A 13,607-nucleotide genomic window follows, 5' to 3' on the forward strand; every position below is an offset into this window, starting at 1 on the left:
TAGCAAAGGACAAGCCTGGACAAATTCTTATATGAAGGAAAACGCTCCCGAGGACACATGGGAATTATCGTCAAGCTAGTTTTCATGACGCTCATATGATTCGCGTTCGTTACTTTGATAATTTGGTATGTGGGTGGACCGGTGCTTGGGTACTGTCCTTCCTTGGACAAGCATCCCACTTATGATTAACCCCTATTGCAAGCATCCGCAACTACAAAAGAAGTATTAAGGTAAACCTAACCATAGTATGAAACATATGGATCCAAATCAGCCCCTTACGAAGCAACGCATAAACTAGGGTTTAAGCTTCTGTCACTCTAGCAACCCATCATCTACTTATTACTTCCCAATGCCTTCCGCTAGGCCCAAACAATGGTGAAGTGTCATGTAGTCGACGTTCACATAACACCACTAGAGGAAAGACAACATACATCTCATCAAAATATCGAACGAATACCAAATTCACATGACTACTTATAGCAAGACTTCTCCCATGTCCTCAGGAACAAACGTAACTACTCACAAATCATATTCATGTTCATAATCATAGGGGTATTAATATGCATTAAGGATCTGAACATATGATCTTGCACCGAATAAACCAACTAGCATCAACTACAAGGAGTAATCAACACTACTAGCAACCCACAGGTACCAATCTGAGGTTTTGGGACAAAGATTGGATACAAGAGATGAACTAGGGTTTGAGAGGAGGTGGTGCTGGTGAAGATGTTGATGGAGATTGACCCCCTCCCGATGAGAGGATCGATGATGATGACGATGGTGATGATTTCCCCCTTCCGGAGGGATGTTTCCCCGGCAGAACAGCTCCACCGAAGGCCTAGATTGGCTCCTCCAAGGTCCGGACTCGTGGCGGCGGTGTTTCGTCCCGAAAACTTCCTCCTGATTCTTTTCAGGGTAAAAGACACCATATAGCCAAAGATGGGCACCGGAAGCCTGCCAGGTGGCCCACGAGGCAGGGGCGCGCCCCCCACCCTCGTGGCCAGGGTGTGGGCCCGCTCTGGTACTTTCGTCGCTCAGTATTTTTATTAATTCCAAAAATAACTTCCGTGGAGTTTCAGGACTTTTGGAGTTGTGCAGAATAGGTCTCTAATATTTGCTCCTTTTCCAGCCCAGAATTCCAGCTGCCAGCATTCTCCCTCTTCATGTAAACCTTGTAAAATAAGAGAGAAAAGGCATAAGTATTGTGACATAATGTGTAATAACAGCCCATAATGCAATAAATATCAATATCAAAGCATGATGCAAAATGGACGTATCAGTCACTCGCAAAAGTGAGATCTGATAAAGATAATAAAGTAAATATTTTTGGTATTTTTGTTGTATAGATTGAAAAGTTAAGATTGCAAAATAAAAGAATGGCGACAGAAATTGGCAAGTTGACACGAAACTAATATGATGTAAAATAGAAGATTATATGATGGAAAATATACCCGGGGGCCATAGGTTTCACTAGTGGCTTCTCTCAAGATAGCATATATTATGGTGGGTGAATAAATTACTGCCGAGCAATTGATAGAAAAGCGCATAATTATGAGAATATCTAGGCAATGATCATGAACATAGGCATCACGTCCGTGTCAAGTAGATCGAAACGATCCTGCATCTACTACTGTTACTCCACACATCGACCGCTATCCAGCATGCATCTAGAGTATTAAGTTCATAAGAACAGAGTAACGCATTAAGCAAGATGACATGATGTAGAGGGATAAACTCAAGCAATATGATATAAACCCCATCTTTTTATCCTCGATGGCAACAATACAATACGTGCCTTGTTGCCCCTGTTGTCACTGGGAAAGGACACCGCAAGATTGAACCCAAAGCTAAGCACTTCTCCCATTGCAAGAAAGATCAATCTAGTAGGCCAAACTAAACTGATAATTTGAAGAGACTTGCAAAGATATCAAATCATGCATATAAGAATTCAGAGAAGAACCAAATATTATTCATAGATAAACTTGATCACAAATCCACAATTCATCGGATCTCGGCAAACACACCGCAAAAACTATTACATCGAATAGATCTCTGATACGTCTCCGTCGTATCTATAATTTTTGATTGTTCCATGCCAATATTCTACAACTTTCATATACTTTTGGCAACTTTTTATATTATTTTTGGGGACTAACATATTGATACAGTGCCCAGTGCCAGTTCCTGTTTGTTGCATGATTTTGTTTCGCAGAATATCCATATCAAGCGGAATCCAAACAGGATAAAAACGGACGGAGAATATTTTTGGAATATTTGGAGAATTCCGGAAGAAAAATCCACGCGAGACGGTGCCCGAGGGAGCCACGAGGCAGGGGCGCGCCTGCCCCCCTGGGCGCGCCCCTGACCCTCACGGGCCCCCCGTAAGGCGGTTGATGCCCTTCTTCGGCCGCTAGAAAGCTAATTTTTGGTAAACAATCACGGCGAAGGTTTCAGTCCAATCGGAGTTACGGGTCTCCATATATATACGAAACGGTGAAAGGGCAGCGGACGGGGACGCAGAAACAGAGAGAGACAGAGAGACAGATCAGATCTCGGAGGGGCTCACGCCCCTCCCAAGTCATGGAGGCCAAGGACCGGAGGGGAAACCCTTCTCCCATCTAGGGAGAAGGTCAAGGAAGAAGAAGAAGGAGGGGGATCTCTCCCCCTCGCTTCCGGTGGCGCCGGAGTGCCACCGGGGCCATCACCATCACCAACAACTTCACCACCATCATCACCAACTCTTCCCCCCTCTATGCAGCGGTGTAACCACTCTTTTATCCGTTGTAATCTCAACTTAAACATGGTGCTCAACGCTATATATTATTTCCCAATGATGTATGGCTATCCTATGATGTTTGAGTAGATCCGTTTTGTCCTATGGGTTTATTGATGATCGTGATTGGTTTGAGTTGCATGTTTTATTATTGGTGTTGTCCTATGGTGCTCTCCGTGTCGCGCAAGCGTGAGGGATCCCCGCTGTAGGGTTTTCAATATGTTCATGATTTGCTTATGGTGGGTGGCCTGAGTGACAGAAGCATAGACCCGAGTAAGTAGGTTGTTTGCGTATGGGATAAAGGCGACTTGATGCTCTAATGCTATGGTTGGGTTTTACCTTAATGATCTTTAGTAGTTGCGGATGCTTGCTAGAGTTCCAATCATAAGTGCATATGATCCAAGTAGAGAAAGTATGTTAGCTTATGCCTCTCCCTCAAATAAATTTGCAATAGTGATTACCGGTCTAGTTATCGATTGCCTAGGGACAAATAACTTTCTCGTGACAAAAAGCTCTCTACTAAAACCAATTTAGTTGTGTCTTCATCTAAACAGCCCCTACTTTTTATTTACGTGGTCTTTATTATCTTTCAAACTTATCCAAAACACCTACAAAGTACTTCTAGTTTCATACTTGTTTCGGGTAAAGCGAACGTTAAGCGTGCGTAGAGTTGTATCGGTGGTCGATAGAACTTGAGGGAATATTTGTTCTACCTTTAGCTCCTCGTTGGGTTCGACACTCTTACTTATCAAAAGAGGCTACAATTGATCCCCTATACTTGTGGGTTATCAAGACCTTTTTCTGGCGCCGTTGCCCGGGAGCAATAGCGTGGGGTGAATATTCTCGTGTGTGCTTATTTGCTTTATCACTAAGTAATTTTCATTTGCTGTTCTTAGTTGTTCTCTATCTTTAGTGATGGATATGGAACACGAAATACCAAAAAAATTAGGTGTACTTGCTGCTCATGGAGATCCTAAAACCCTCGATGCTGGTTATGTGAAAGATATTATGTACTACTTTAATAATCCTGATAAAACCCCATTCAATTATGTAATGGGAGTAACGTTGGATCAACGTGAATACTTTAGGTATTATCGCTTGACACAAAAAGGGAAACTATTATGGGATCAAATTCATATATTGAAGTGGTATGCTAGGCAACTATGCTTGAGATATGATTATACTTGTTGCTCTAGGATGAAGACTCCACACCTTCCCTTTTCATGCAAATTTAATGATAATAAAACCTTAGCTTCTTATGCTAATGGTATATATGATTACTATGATGTGGAACAAATAGAAGAATTTGTTGCTTTTATGGGTGCTTATGAAATTGAATCTATGTTTAAAGAGTTTGAAGATTTTGATGATGCTGTTTATAGACCTGAAAATGTAGCTATCCTCAAATATTGCTATGAGAATTATGAATACAATTCCGATATTAATGCACTTATTGAGAAAGTCTCCGCTGTCCAAGAAGAGACTAATATTTTGCAGGAATCTATGGAAGAAGAAGTTGATGAAACTGTGAGCTCATTGGATGAAAAAGATGAGGAGGAGAGCGAAGATCAAAAGGAGGAAGAGCGGATTGATCACCCGTGCCCACCTTCTAATGAGAGTAACTCTTCAACTCATACATTGTTTAATTTCCCTTCGTGCTTACCGAAGGATGATTGCTATGATGACTGTTATGATCCCTTTGATTCTTTTGAAATATCCCTTTTTGATGATGCTTGCTATGCTTGTGGCCAAGATGCCAATATGAATTATGCTTATGGAGATGAACTTGCTATAGTTCCTTATGTTAAACATGAAATTGTTGCTATTGCACCCACGCATGATAGTCCTATTATCTTTTTGAATTCTCCCAACCACACTATATCGGAGAAGTTTGTGCTTATTAAGGATTATATTGATGGGTTGACTTTTACCATTGCACATGATAATTTTGATAGATATAATATGCATGTGCTTGCTGCTCCTACTTGCAATTATTATGAGAGAGGAACTACATCTCCGCCTCTTTATGTTTCCAACACGATAGAATTGCAAGAAACTGCTTATACTATGCATTGGCCTTTACTTAGCGTGCATGAATTGTTCTTTTATGACATGCCGATGCATAGGAAGAGAGTTAGACTTTGTGGTTGCGTGATATATGTTACTTTGTGCTCACTACTAAATTACAAATCATTGTTAATTAAAATTGGCTTTGATATACCTTGGGATCCGGGTGGATCCATTACTTGAGCACTATATGCCTAGCTTAATGGCTTTAAAGAAAGCGCTGCCAGGGAGACAACCCGGAAGTTTTAGAGAATCTTTTATTTCTGTTGAGTGCTTTTATAAAGTTTAAAAACAAAAATAAATAAAGAGGGGAACCCAAAACTTTTCAAAAAGAAAAGTGAAAGTGAGAGAGACGAGCATTGTGCAAGTGGGGGACGTCCTTGAACTTTGTTCATGCCCATGGGAACTTTGTGAATCTTAATTACAGAAACTTTTCAACAAAAATAATTATCCCCTTGTACAATTCCATTGTATTATAAAAATAATGTGCTAAGGTTTGCCTTTAGGATGTTTACAATGCTTGTTGGTTTGTACGGTGCAGGATAGAAACTTTGGCTGTAGTGCATGGTTTTAGATTTTTTACTGGAACGTCAAATGGTTCTGATTCTTTTTGAACTGTCTTTCTATACAAATTATTTATTTTTCCTAATTTTTGAAGAATTGTTCAAGTATCAGAAGTATGGTGAATGTTCAGATTGTTACAGGCTGTTCTGTTTTAGACAGATTCTGTTTTTGATGCATAGTTTGCTTGTTTTGATGAAACTATCAATTTATATCAGTGGATTAAGCCATGGAAAATTTATATTACAGTATACATAATGCAAAAAAAATATGAATTGGTTTGCAACAGTACTTAGAGTAGTGATTTGCTTTATTATACTAACGGATCTTACCGAGTTTTCTGTTGAAGTTTCGTGTGGATGAAGTGTTCGATGATCGAGAAGGCCGCGATATGAGGAAAAGGAGGAGAGGAAAGAGCTCAAGCTTGGGGATACCCAAGGCACCCCAAGTATATAAGGAGACTCAAGCATCTAAGCTTGGGAATGCCCCGTAAGGCATCCCATCTTTCTTCAACAAGTATCGGTATGTTTTCAAATTCGTTTCGTTTATGCGATATGTGCAAATCTTGGAGCGTCTTTTGCATTTAGTTTTCACTTTTCTTTTATGCACCATGCTGGTATGAGATAGTTCTTGGTTGATTTATAGAATTCTCATTGCACTTCACTTATATCTTTTGAGTATGGCTTTATAGAATGCTTCATATGCTTCACTTATATCATTTGAAGTTTGGATTGCATGTTTCTCTTTACATAGACAACCGCCATTTGTAGAATGCTCTTTTGCTTCACTTATATTTGTTAGAGCGTGGGCATATCTTTTGTAGAAAGAATTAAACTCTCTTGCTTCACTTTATCTATTTACAGAGATGACAGGAATTGGTCATTCACATGGTTAGTCATAAAATCCTACATAAAACTTGTAGATAGCTGAATATGATATGTTTGATTCCTTGCAATAGTTTTGCGATATAAAGGTGGTGATATTAAAGTGTGCTAGTGGGTAGTTGTGGATTAGTAGAAATACTTTTGTTGAGGTTTGTGATTCCCGTAGCATGCACGTATGGTGAACCGTTATGTAACGAAGTTGGAGCATGAGGTATTTATTGATTGTCTTCCCTTGTGTGGAGGTCGGGGGCGCGCGATGGTTAACTCCTACCAACCTCCCCCCTAGGGGCATGCGTCTAATACTTGGTTTCGATAGCTTCTAAATTTTTGCAATAAGTATGTGAGTTCTTTATGACTAATGTTGAGTCCATGGATTATACGCACTCTCACCCTTCCACCATTGTTAGCCTCTCTCGTACCACGCAACTTTCGCCGGTGCATTACACCCACCATATACCTTCCTCAAAACAGCCACCATACCTACCTATTATGGCATTTCCATAAGCCATTCCGAGATATATTGCCATGCAACTTCCATCATCATCAGATACATGACTTGAGCATTCATTTTCATATTGCTTTGCATGATCGTAAGACAGCTAGCATGATGTTTTCATGGCTTGTCCATTTTTTGATGTCATTGCTACGCTAGATCATTGCACATCCCGGTACACCGCCGGAGGCATTCATATAGAGTCATATCTTTGTTCTAGTATCGAGTTGTAATATTGAGTTGTAAGTAAATAAAAGTGTGATGTTCATCATTATTAGGACATTGTCCCATGTGAGGTTATCAAAATAAAAGTGGCCAAAGAAGCCCGCAAAAAAGAGAGAGAGGTCAAAGAAGCCTACAAAAAAAATGAGAGAAAAGAGAGAAGGGACAATGTTACTATCCTTTTACCACACTTGTGCTTCAGAGTAGCACCATGTTCTTCATATAGAGAGTCTCTTGAGTTATCACTTTCATATACTAGTGGGAATTTTCATTATAGAACTTGGCTGGTATATTCCGATGATGGCTTCCTCAAATGCCCAAGGTCTTCATGAGCAAGCAAGTTGGATGCACACCCACTTAGTTTTCAGTTTGAGCTTTCATATACTTATAGCTCTAGTGCATCCGTTGGATGGCAATCTCTACTCACTCACATTGATATCTATTGATGGGCATCTCCATAGCCCATTGATACGCCTAGTCGATGTGAGACTATCTTCCTCCTTTTTGTCTTCTCCACAACCAACATATTCTATTCCACCTATAGTGCTATGTCCATGGCTCACGCTCATGTATTGCGTGAAAGTTGAAAAAGTTTGAGAATACAAAAGTATGAAACAATTGCTTGGCTGAAACCGGGGTTGTGCTTGATTTGAATATTTTGTGTGATGAAGATGGAGCATAGCCAGACTATATGATTTCGTAGGGATAACTTTCTTTGGCCATGTTGTTTTGAAAAGACATGATTGCTTTATTAGTATGCTTGAAGTATTATTGTCTTAATGTCAAATGATAGACTATTGCTTTGAATCACTCGTGTCTTAATATTCATGCCATGATTAGATCACATGATCAAGATTATGCTAGGTAGCATTCCACATCAAAAATTATCTTTTTATCATTTACCTACTCGAGGACGAGCAGGAATTAAGCTTGGGGATGCTGATACGTCTCCGTCGTATCTATAATTTTTTATTGTTCCATGCCAATATTCCACAACTTTCATATACTTTTGGCAACTTTTTGTATTATTTTTGGGGACTAACATATTGATCCAGTGCCCAGTGCCAGTTCCTGTTTGTTGCATGTTTTTGTTTCGCAGAATATCCATATCAAACGGAATCCAAACGGGATAAAAATGGAGGGAGAATATTTTTGGAATATTTGGAGAATTCCGGAAGAAAAATCCACGCGAGACGGTGCCCGAGGGAGCCACGAGGCAGGGGGCGCGCCTGCCCCCTGGGTGCGCCCTTGATCCTCGTGGGCCCCCGTAAGGCGGTTGATGCCCTTCTTCAGCCGCAAGAAAGCTATTTTTTGGTAAAAAAATCACGGCGAAGGTTTCAGTCCAATCGGAGTTACGGATCTCCATATATATACGAAACGGTGAAAGGGCAGCGGACGGGGACGCAGAAACAGAGAGAGACAGAGAGACAGATCCAATCTCGGAGGGGCTCACGCCCCTCCCAAGCCATGGAGGCCAAGGACCAGAGGGGAAACCCTTCTCCCATCTAGGGAGAAGGTCAAGGAAGAAGAAGGAGGGGGGCTCTCACCCCCTCGCTTCCGGTGGCGCCGGAGTGCCACCGGGGCCATTATCATCACCGCCATCTTCACCGCCATCATCACCAACTCTTCCCCCCTCTATGCAGCGGTGTAACCTCTCTTTTACCCGCTGTAATCTCTACTTAAACATGGTGCTCAACGCTATATATTATTTCCCAATGATGTATGGCTATCCTATGATGTTTGAGTAGATCCGTTTTGTCCTATGTGTTTATTGATGATCATGATTGGTTTGAGTTGCATGTTTTATTATTGGTGTTGTCCTATGGTGCTCTCCGTGTCGCGCAAGCGTGAGGGATCCCCGCTGTAGGGTTTGCAATATGTTCATGATTTGCTTATGGTGGGTGGCCTGAGTGATAGAAGCACAGCCCCGAGTAAGTAGGTTGTTTGCGTATGGGATAAAGGGGACTTGATGCTCTAATGCTATGGTTGGGTTTTACCTTAATGATCTTTAGTAGTTGCGGATGCTTGCTAGAGTTCCAATCATAAGTGCATATGATCCAAGTAGAGAAAGTATGTTAGCTTATGCCTCTCCCTCAAATAAAATTGCAATAGTGATTACCGGTCTAGTTATCGATTGCCTAGGGACAAATAACTTTCTCGTGACAAAAAGCTCTCTACTAAAACTAATTTAGTTGTGTCTTCATCTAAACAGCCCCTACTTTTTATTTACGTGCTCTTTATTATCTTGCAAACTTATCCAAAACACCTACAAAGTACTTCTAGTTTCATACTTGTTTCGGGTAAAGCGAACGTTAAGCGTGCGTAGAGTTGTATCGGTGGTCGATAGAACTTGAGGGAATATTTGTTCTACCTTTAGATCCTCGTTGGGTTTGACACTCTTACTTATCGAAAGAGGCTACAATTGATCCCCTATACTTGTGGGTTATCAATCTCCAAGAACATCGAGGAGAACTTTGTATTGAGAATCAAAGAGAGAGAAGAAGCCATCTAGCTAATAACTATGGACCCGAAGGTCTATGGTAAATTACTCACACATCATTGGAGAAGCTATGGTGTTGATGTAGAAGCCCTCGGGGATCGATTCCCCCTCCGGCGGAGCGCCGGAAAAGGCCCCAAGATGGGATCTCATGCGTACAGAAGGCTCCGGCGGTGGAAAATTGGTTTCATGGCTCCCATGGATGTTTTTAGGGTATAAGAGTATATATAGGCGAAAGAAGTAGGTCGGTGGAGCTACGAGGGGCCCACGAGGGTGGGGGCGCGCCTACCCCCTGGGTGCGCCCTCCTGCCTCGTGGCCACCTCGTTGCGTCTCTGACTTCCACTAAGTCTCCTGGATTGCGTTTGTTCCAAGAAAGATCCTCGCGAAGGTTTCGTTCGGTTTGGATTCTGTTTGATATTCCATTTCTGTGAAACACTGAAATAGGCAAAAAACAGCAATTTGCACTGGGCCTTCGGTTAATAGGTTAGTCCCAAAAATAATATAAAAGAGCATATTAAAGCCCATTAAACATCCAAAACAGATAATATAATAGCATGGAACAATAAAAAATTATAGATACGTTGGAGACGTATCACTGGGCCATCGTCGATTTCTTCCGACCAACCATCAATGTCGAAAGAAAGGCAAGCATTTCAAAGGCGAGGTAGATCACCAGAAGAAGCCCGCCATGCGTACCGGTGATCACGTACTTGCTATGGTCAATGATTTACATGTAATATTTGGAAAGGGTCCCGGCGGACTATCTGTTCCGAATGACGCTGAGGGACGCGCACCCATGTGGAAGAAGAAATCTATATTTTGGGACCTACCCTACTGGAAAGACCTAGAGGTCCGCTCTTCAATCGACGTGATGCACGTGACAAAGAACCTTTGCATGAACCTGCTAGGCTTCTTGGGCGTGTATGGGAAGACAAAAGATACACCGGAGGCACGGGAGGACCTGCAACGTTTGCACGAAAAGACGGCATGCCTCCAAAGCAGTATGAAGGTCCTGCCAGCTATGCTCTTACCAAAGAAGAGAAGGAAATCTTCTTTGAATGCCTGCTCAGTATGAAGGTCCCGTCTGGCTTCTCGTCGAATATAAAGGGAATAATAAATATGCCAGAGAAAAAGTTCCAGAACCTAAAGTCTCCTGACTGCCATGTGATTATGACGCAACTGCTTCCGGTTGCATTGAGGGGGCTTCTACCGGAAAACGTCCGATTAGCCATTGTGAAGCTATGTGCATTCCTCAATGCAATCGCTCAGAAGGTGATCGATCCAGAAATCATACCAAGGCTAAGGAGTGATGTGGCGTAATGTCTTGTCAGTTTCGAGCTGGTGTTCCCACCATCCTTCTTCAATATAATGACGCACGTCCTAGTTCATCTAGTCGACGAGATTATCGTTCTGGGCCCCGTATTTCTACACAATATGTTTCCTTTGAGAGGTTCATGGGAGTCCTAAAGATATATGTCCGTAACCGCGCTAGGCCAGAAGGAAGCATCTCCATGGGCCATCAAACAAAGGATGTCATTGGGTTTTGTGTTGACTTCATTCCTGGCCTTAAGAAGATTGGTCTCCCTAAATTGCGGTATGAGGGGAGACTGACTGGAAAAGGCACGCTACGAGGGGACTCAATAATATGCAGGGACGGGCATTCTTGGTCTCAAGCACACTACACAGTTCTACAGAACTCTACCTTGGTGACCTTGTATGTCGATGAACACAAGAACAGTCTGCGCTCCAAACACTTGGAGTAGTGTGACGACTAGATTAAATATGAACACATCAGGACTTTCGGCAGTTGGTTGGAAACACGTCTTAGAGGTGACAACACTGTTTCTGATGAGCTGTACTCGTTGTACATGGGACCATCTTCGACTGTATTGACCCTCAAAGGATACGAGATAAATGGGAATACATTTTACACGATTGCCCAAGATCAGAAGAGCACCAACCAAAATAGCGGTGTCCGCTTTGATGCAGCAACCAAGAGGGGAAAGGACACATATTATGGTTACATAGTGGACATATGGGAACTTGACTACGGACATGATTTTAAGGTCCCTTTGTTTAAGTGCAAATGGGTCAATCTGTCAGGAGGGGGGGTATAGGTAGACCCACAGTACGGAATGACAATAGTGGATCTGAACAATCTTGGGTACACAGACGAACCATTCGTCCTAGCCAATGATCTGGCGCAGGTTTTCTATGTGAAGGACATGTCTACCAAACCGAGAAAAAGAAAAGATAAGGAAGCGAACACATCATACGATGAGCCAAAGCGCCACATAGTTCTTTCAGGAAAAAGAGACATCATGGGAGTGCAGGGCAAGACAGACATGTCCGAAGATTATGAAAAGTTTCATGAAATTCCTCCCTTCAAAGTCAAGGCTGACCCAAGCACCCTGTTAAACATTGAAGATTATCCATGGTTACGGCGCAATAAGCAAATGACACAAGCGAAGAAAAAGTGAAGACTTTCTCTCCACAACTATTATGATGATGCCTTTTATCTAGAATATCCATGTAACAGACGAGTCTCCGTATGAAACCCTGATACTTCGAAAGAGATTGTCCGCTTTGTACACAAAGTGCATCCAGTTTTTGCCGTAACCCTCTCAACTTTTTAGCAGATGCTATGTTGGTGAAATGATGATACCATGCCAACTTCCAACCTTTTCAAAGTTCATTTGTAGTGCTTTACATTTTCAGGGTCATATAGCTCAAAAAAAATCAGTAAATGCATGAAAAATAATAAATGAAGTCAGAAAGGGTTGAAAATTGATGATGTGGCTTTGAATGGTACATTTTGAACACACAAAAAGTCTGGAGTTCAAATAAGTTAAAAAAATGAAATCCCTTTGTAACAGATGAGCTTTCGTCCGAAACCCTGATACTTCGAAAGAGATTGTCCATTTTGTACACGAAGTGCATCCAGTTTTTGCCGTAACCCTCTCAACTTTTTAGCACATGCTATGTGGGTGAAATGATGATACCATGCCAATTTTCAACCTCTTCAGAGTTCATCTAAAGTGCTTTTCAATTTCAGGGTCATTTAGCTCAAAGAATAAACTAATATTAAAAAGAATGAACTAATATTAAAAAGAATGATCTGAAAAACTTTGATGAAACTCTAATAGAAAAAATAATAAACTAAAAGAATGAACTAGAAAACTTTAATGAAACTCTAATAAAAAAAGAATGAACTAGAAAACTTTAATGAAACTCTAATGGCAAAAGGAATCAACTAAAAAGCTTTTATAAACCTCTAGTATTATTGAAATTAAAATTATATAAAATTTATGCAACTAAAATTATCAAAGTATTTTCTGTTCAAAACATTATAAGAAAAAAGAATTTTCATAAAGAACTTTTTTTTGTTAGAAACTTTAATAGCAAAAAGAATTATCATAAAGATTTTTTGTTAGAAACTAAAATAACAAAAACTGTTTTTGAATATAATGATAAAACACAGTAATATTAAATAACAGGAAAAAGAATCACTCCAAAATCTATTTTTATAGTAAAGTTAATCACAAACTAGTGATTCACACAAATTTCAAAGAATCCAAATTTAAAATATTCAAATTGGAAAAGTAATGACACTAACACAAAGTTTATAATTTTTATTACCTAAAACCAAAAAGAATAACTGAAAAACTAGCAAGTATTTTGTTGTAAGTAGAAACAAAATAAAATAAATAAGACAAAAAAGAAAACAAAAACGAAAACAAAAAAACTGGAAAAAAATGCCGCCTACTGGGCCACCACGGCCTGCAACGACTAGAAACCCGCTAGTTGGGCCAGGATGCAGGCCCGCAGTAGGCCCAGTTGGCCCACAGGCACGGAGAGTGGATTTAGGCCCGTAAGCCTGCAGTAGAGATGAGCTCGAAGTGGTCGGCTCCGCAGGGCTTATAAACCACACCGAGCCCCTCTCGGCTAGCAAGGTGGGACTAAACATCCCACCGCACAGCGCCAGTTCCAGCACACGACCTTTGGTCCTGGTTGGTGGCACCTACCGGGACGAAAGGTGTGCATTGGTCCCGGTTCGTAGCACCAACCGTGACCAAAGCACCCCTTTAGTCCCGGTTGGTGCCACG

The sequence above is a fragment of the Triticum aestivum genome, chromosome 5D (genome assembly GCF_018294505.1).
Source record: "Triticum aestivum cultivar Chinese Spring chromosome 5D, IWGSC CS RefSeq v2.1, whole genome shotgun sequence".
Classification (NCBI taxonomy): Eukaryota; Viridiplantae; Streptophyta; class Magnoliopsida; order Poales; family Poaceae; genus Triticum; species Triticum aestivum.